Raw genomic sequence first — 7,391 nt, 5'->3', positions numbered from 1 at the left:
GTATGGCATGTAAGAGGTGAAGACTCACTGCTGAAGTGGGTCACTGTAAACAGACCATGAGATTTGATAGCCAAGTTCTATGTTCTATTCATTCATTTTTTTTTTCCTGAAGGCAGAGACAAATGTGACCAGCCAGTCTCCTGCTCCTCACGCCACCATGTCTTTGCTGCCATGTCTGCCTCACCAGGTTGGACTGTATTCTCCTTTAACTGAATCCTAACTAATGCACCCCCATGTTCCTTAAGTTTTCTTTTGTAAGTCATTTTATCCCAGCAACAAGGAAACAACTAAGGCAGATATGTTACATGGCATAAATATGTTGCACTTTCAGAGGTACCTTAATTATACTGAATGTATATCAAATACAATGTAGCTATATTGAACCTTGTCGACCCTGTACTAACAACTTGCACTGTTTGAGGAATATATGGAAAGAACTCATATACCTTATCCTCACTGAAAAGTCATTTTGAAAAGTCAGAATACAGACACTACTTGCATTGTCTCAGTCATATTACTGTACTTCTAAGGATGTTAGAGAATATGCCAATTTATATTTTTGACAAGTTGACTGAGAACATATAAGGAGGAAAAAAATCCCTGCAACCTCATGTGTACTGTAAGGACACTTTCTTGCTCATATTTACAAGATCGTTGCTATATGCTCAGGCTGCATCGAGTGTTATCTCAAGTGTTTTCATGATAAATAGGGCTTTCAGCACAGCTGAGACAGGTCTGAAAAGTGTATCCTAATTCTCAAATCTTTTAGAATTATTCAACTACAGATGCTGTAAAACGTGGCTGTTCTGCTTTGAACATTTTTGTTCATTTCACTTAGGAAGGTGCTTTTGCATTTAGTTTTTAAGTCAGATTTAGGCTTCTGACAACTGCCTTTGTGCTGCCACACAGTTTCAAAAACAGAGCTTTGTAACTATGGTCACATGCTGCCCTGAAGTCTTCAATGTAAACTGGAAGACCACAGTAAATACAATGTATTAATGTATTATTTTACTGTAACTACAAGTTCATCTGAAAATAAAACATGCTTCATTCTCCCCAGTAGATGTCTCTCTTATACTTCTCCAAGAATCTAGAAAGGACACCAGGCAATGATGTTTTTGAAAGCAAGTTTTTTATGTAGATTTTTAGGGATGGATTGTATGTCCTGAACCCTGTGTTTTTTAGAGAAAACAATGTCCAGCCTTACTAGTAATTTTCTATTGTCTGCATTTGAGTTGAAACAAAACAATGAATATGATAATTCTAAACACTTCACTATATTTGGTCATTATTACCATTCATCACAATTAAGTGTCCAGAGGAGGGTAGCCTCTATTTTCTGGGTACTTAAAAGGAAGAGGTAATGTAGACATATATTTTTCCCAATCTACTTTAATAAGGGTTCAACTTCTCCCACCGGAGGTAGGGTAAAAGAAAAGTTACTAGGACATGGGGGGAATTAGATCTGTTTAGAAATATTTCTTTGGAGGGAGTTCAATCATAGTTGTCAGGATATCAGCAGTGCAGCCTTAGACCAAACACCAAATACAAATCATCAGCTTGCAGTTCAGTCCCCTTGGCAGGCAGATACCACACATGAACCAGCTGCTGCAGTTCAATCCTGAAGAAACCACAAATCTTGCCAACCAGCCAGAGTGTGGCAAGAAGCCTCATGAACCTCATGAGAAGTTCTTTTGGTGAATGTCTATGTATGATATCACCAGAAACCAGAGCTGAGCAATGCAATGTAAGGCAAACCAATATATGCTTGTTGTTAGCGAAGAATACCAACATGGGTCAAAGCAAATCAATGCTCCAGATCTCACTGTCTGAGGGGGTCTTATTTATATTCCTCCCTCATAGCCATTTCATATGTCTGCTATAGCAAAACATCCTTTCACCTGTATGGCCCAGCAGAAACATCTTTTTAACATAACTGCCTTTCCAAAGAAACCAGAAGTTTCTACTTCAGGCTAAAATCATTAAGTTGCTACAAATGAGCACAGTATGTACTGCTTGATCCCACTTCAAGTCTCAGACTGTTGACTCTCAGCCTGCTTTGAGGTAGGGTACCTTAGGACAAGTAGAACTGTGTCACCAGACAAAAACTGGGAAGGTTGAACGGATTCCGGAACCCTGGTATTCTCATATCTGAGATCAATAGGCATTTCATCTGCTTCCAAATCAGTTCCTGTCCTGGAGCATGTGACCACAGCACCCCATATGAAAATCGTGATCACTTGTTGCATAGCATAGTTAGTTCTCTGTGCCAATGGGGTATCAAGATCAGCCACCCCTACGGTTTAGCTTCCCTTCTCTGACATTCCTTCCTGCAAGGGATATTTAATCTCTGGTCCACCCTGAGTAAGTTGTCTGCACCATTTTCCATGATGAACAATGAATAACAGTATGGACAAGCAAGGACTTTCTTTCTCATCAAGAATCTCCATGGTAGATAGCCTTCCTCGTGTCAAATGGAGCTGCCTAAGTGTCCTGAAGAAGACCTCTCTGCACTCCGAGACACCTACATTCACCACTGAACTAAACCAGAGATTTCCCCTCTCCTGGCCCCAAGTTCATCATTTCCAACTTATGGGTCCTCTTTGTTCCTGACTCCACTTGGTTTACAGCAGAGACTGCATGCCTGGGAGTTTGGGAACCCCTGTCTCCTCTGTTTGACCCTGCCTCGTTTCTTACCCTAGTTGTGCCCCCATCTTATGCTACATTCAGAGCCTAGTGACCTGTTTCGTCTGCCCAGCAGAGTTCTCACACCCTAGTGGCAAGGCAGAAAGAACTTGGAACCACAGGGTACCGAAGGCACAGTGTAGTCAGTCCTTACATGGGTACTGCTTTGTCTTTCTCAGGTGTTCTGAATATGTCTTGAAAGTGCAATACATCATTTTTTTGAAACACTTGTTCCTTTTATTCTAAGTGCTGATCTTGAGAATCAATACTGCTTCAGGTCATTTTCCCCCAAGGACAGGCTGTTCCTAATTGTGCAAATTGTAAACTGTGATACGCTCTTATCTAACATCATAGGAAACAGACTTTATTGAGGTTCAGTGAAGAAAATCAGAAGTCTGCATCTGGCTTGAGGATGCACCACAGTTTTTAAGCTTCCAGTCTGGGAAATACAAAGCCTTGACATTAGATTTCTGGCACCACAGGATCCATGGAAGTGTCACACACCCATAATCCCAGTATTCAGGAGGACTAGACAGGAGAAACACAAGTTTGCAGTCATCTTCACCTACTTATGGAGTTACAATCTGCCTAGAACATGAGTTCCTGTGTTAAGAGAACAAACAGAACAAAAGAAAATTTTAATTTAAAATTCCAACATTTTATTTGTAGAAGTTAATACTAGTTTCAGTATTGTTCCATAGCCAAACATTTTTAATTACAAAAATGATCCCTGCCCATAAACCTATTGACTGACTACTGTATCAAAGTTTTTATAATAAGGTACCATGGGAGTATTTGTCATTTACAGTTGGGCTCAGAAATCAAGTCATTTGTATGGCCAACATTTAAATAGTTTATCTAGGTTCTATCAAGCCATTTCCACTGCTAAGTATTGAAGTGATCTCTCTAGGATGTAGAGGTTAGAAGAGAAAATGGTCATCTCTATAATCTCACAGGAGGGGGATGAATCCCGTAAGACACCTTGAGCTCTAAAAGCATTGAATGAGTCGTTTCACTTTTCATGTCTTTCAAGCTAGATAAATAGAGTAGCATTTCTTTGAAAGGCTCTTTCAGCTGCCAAACCAGCCCTGAAAAGCTTCTATAAACAGTGATAAAAGGGACAACAGGGAACCAAAGGGAGATGAACGTCTCTAGATAATGAAGGATGAATCTTAATGTATAAAACCAGATATCAAATTATTCCCTGTGACACCAATACGTCTTTAATAAAGTATGTCTGGGATCAGTTTCAGTGTCCACATTGCCAACTTGTATTCACCTTTCTACAGGAAGTGAGTTACTTTTTTAATGCTTAGTAAATTACATGGTTCTGTAGTGAAATATTAAACATGTTGTAAGTTGATATTACAGGAACAACAGCACAGAAAGTAACAGACCTGTTATGATATGGGATGGGAAAATTTTTTTATTGGGGCTAGAGTTATAGGAAGCTGTTTAAAAACATCTTGGTAGAAATTTTATGGTAATTATAATAATAACAGTAATAATAATTATGACATCTTGTGCTTAAAATTATTGTCCTCTGATATGCTTTTCTGTTTTTGTTTCAGTCATGGCATCTCCTTATATTTATTTGAGTAGGGATATAGGCAAGGGAATTAGTCGGTTCTTAGCCCATGGGTTCTCTAGGTCTTGAAAAATACTCTACTGATTCTAATAAGGAGTCCTAATTCTCACCAACCCAGTAGGAAAAACAACCCTCACTCTTCTCATTTGCAGTGGAGACTGGGTTGGCAGCTGTAGAATGAGGAGCTACCCATTTGCTCTCAGATAACTGAGGAGGAGACCAACTAAAACAGAAAGGACAATAAGGCCGAATATGGTCATCACTTGAAAACCCAAGAAATGTAAAAAAAATACTTGATTTAACTAACAGCATCCAACTACCAGCCAGTACACACCAGGATGATACAGGTATAAATGTGTGATGGGGAACTTTGAGCAGCCACAAGTAAATATTTCAACAGTGTAAGTGACTATAACCAGCCCGCGCATGGGAAATGCAGCTCTGGCAGGCTTTGCCCTTCTTCCCCATTCTCTCTGCCTTGATAAAACTAATTAGATGACATTCCTAAAAGCTCGTCACAACGGTCTCTTCCCTTATCTGGTCACTTCTTCTGCTGAGGTTGACTACCAAGGTTGAGATATGGAAGGCTTGAAATCCAGCAATCAAAAGCCCTTTTGGCTCATCTAATTAACATAGCCAATTAAAATTAAACATCTCGTTCTAACACTGGGTCTCCCCATTTACCTTCATAAGTAGCCATTTGCCAATGTGCCACATCGGCCTCCTCTCTATCCTGTTTGTCCTCTACCTCCTGCCTCCTCCAGACAAATGTCTCTTCTCCCCCTCCCTTGTTCCTTTCTCCCTTCTCCCTAGTCCTCTATCTCCTCTCTTTGTTGGTCATTACCTGATCTTCGTTCCTCTGGATAAAATAAATCTCCTTTGTGATTGGTCATGGTGCATCCTGAACCAATACCAGTTCCTTTCAGTATTTATCTCTGAAGATGGAAGGTTTCAGTAAAGGTACTGAAGCTATAAACTATAAAAAAGTGGATTTATTAGAACTGCATGATAAAATTTAAAACAAAAAATGTCATATTGGGAAGGCCAAATAAGGAATGGAGAAACAGAAAAACTCACGAACATACAATCCACTGCCAAAAGAGGAGGTGAGATAAATCAACTTAAAAATGCAAAATGAACTGACCCAGGCAACCAACTGCATATATAGCAGAGAAAAGCCTTGTTGAGGCACCAGTCGAAGGGGAAGCCCTTGGTCCTGCCAAGGTTGGACCCCCACTGCAGGGGAATGTTGTGTGGAGGGGTGGTAAGGGAGGTGGATGGGGGGAACACCCGTATGGGGGAGGGGTGGGGATGCGGGCTTATGGACAGGAAACTGGGAAAGGGAATACCATTTGAAATGTAAGTAAAGAAATATATCTAATAAAAATTTATTATTTATTATATATATATATATGATGCAAAAGTAACTCAGGAGCAGGGAAGTTTTAATGTTCTTAATATTGGTAAGTTCTAAAGTATTGTTTGAACTCACTTATGGGCTACCATAGCAAATACCCTGAATTGCTTCCTCTCATCCCCTTATGTCACCATTTTAAAATTAAGCATGTTTATCTCAAGGTGTCTTCTGGCTAAGCCTTCTTGTCGGGGGACCAACTTCTTACCTCAAACTCTGAGAAGTAGAAGAAAACAGCAAGACATTGCAAGGGTAAATACACTGAATCTGTGTGACCAGACAGACAGTAAGCCATGCTCCATGATATCAAAGGTTCCAAGAAAGAGAAGGTGCATTCTCAGCCATGAGAAGTTCTGACATGAAGAAAAAGTTGAGTTGTCAACTGCTGTTTGCTGCCTCAACTTCCCCAGGCAGTTAGTTCTGGACATCATCAGCAACAAAGGGAACACCATTCTACCCAAAGCTCTTGATGGGAAGTAGTTGGTTCCTCTAATAGGACTTCCACAGGTTCTGCTGCATGTAAGCTCCTGATTTTATGGTATTACTTTTCTACTCTTATTTAAACTTTTACTCACAAGCCACACCTGAGGAAACATTCTGGCACTTCCTGGAAATCTCTGTGTTGTGAACTACACCTGAGTGACTTAAAACAGCTTCCATGGTCAACTTCTGCTGAAAAATTTAAATGCCTGTTTATCATCTACCATCTATCTATCTATCTATTATATAATCTATCTACCTACCTACTTAATCTATCATCTCTATCTATCTATCTATCATCTCTATATATCTGTCTTTATCTGTCATTTGTCTACTATTTATCATCTATTTATCTATCATCTGTTTATATCTGTCTATATTTATCTAAATCTTTCATCTATTTATACCACCTATCTGTTTATATAGATTAATTATCTAACTACTCATTCATTGTTTAAATTAGGTTGCTTAATAATTAATAAACTCACTCATTCAAAACTAAATATACATATGACTATAGCATATCATTTTCGGACTTGTCCAACAAGTAGCTGATTATTACTTAAGATTTAACAATGCATTCCATGGGCTGGAGAGATGGCTCAGCGGTTAAGAGCACCCAACTACTCTTCCAGAGGTCCTGAGTTCAATTCCCAGCAACCACATGGTGGCTCACAACCATCTGTAAAGAGATCCGATGCCCTCTTCTAGTGTATCTGAAGACAGCTACAGTGTACTTATATATAATAAATGATTAAATCTTTTATAAAATGCATACCATGCTTCTCTGAGATTTAATGAGGACAATTGAAAGATTTGAAGAAGCATAGGAAAATTAGTGTCTTATTACTAACCAAATTTATCAATGCATAAATAATTCTAAGGACTCAATAAATGTTGAAAAGTAGATAAATGGAATGAAAGTTATTGCCAAGAAAAATCAGTCAAGTTTATAAACACAAAAGAGATTTAAAAAAAAAACAAGAACTGTAGCTCTTATCAAAATAAATCTAATATCAGGAAGCTTTCTTACAATTTTATTAGAGTTGAAAGAAAAGGCCAGGTAAGAAAGCCATAAATCTTAGCACTTGATGGAAATAGATTCAGGAATTAAAGTCATCAAGCAGACACATGGCAAGAAGCAGTTACAGGAAAGAATGGGGAAAGTGCCCTCAGACACAGACTGAGAAAGTCCCAGAAACCACAGAAAGAATGTTTGGTGTT

This window comes from Rattus norvegicus, chromosome 18 (assembly GCF_036323735.1).
Source record: "Rattus norvegicus strain BN/NHsdMcwi chromosome 18, GRCr8, whole genome shotgun sequence".
NCBI lineage: Eukaryota > Metazoa > Chordata > Mammalia > Rodentia > Muridae > Rattus > Rattus norvegicus.
The sequence above is the reverse complement of the archived record's forward strand: the minus strand, read 5'-3'. Positions refer to the sequence as shown.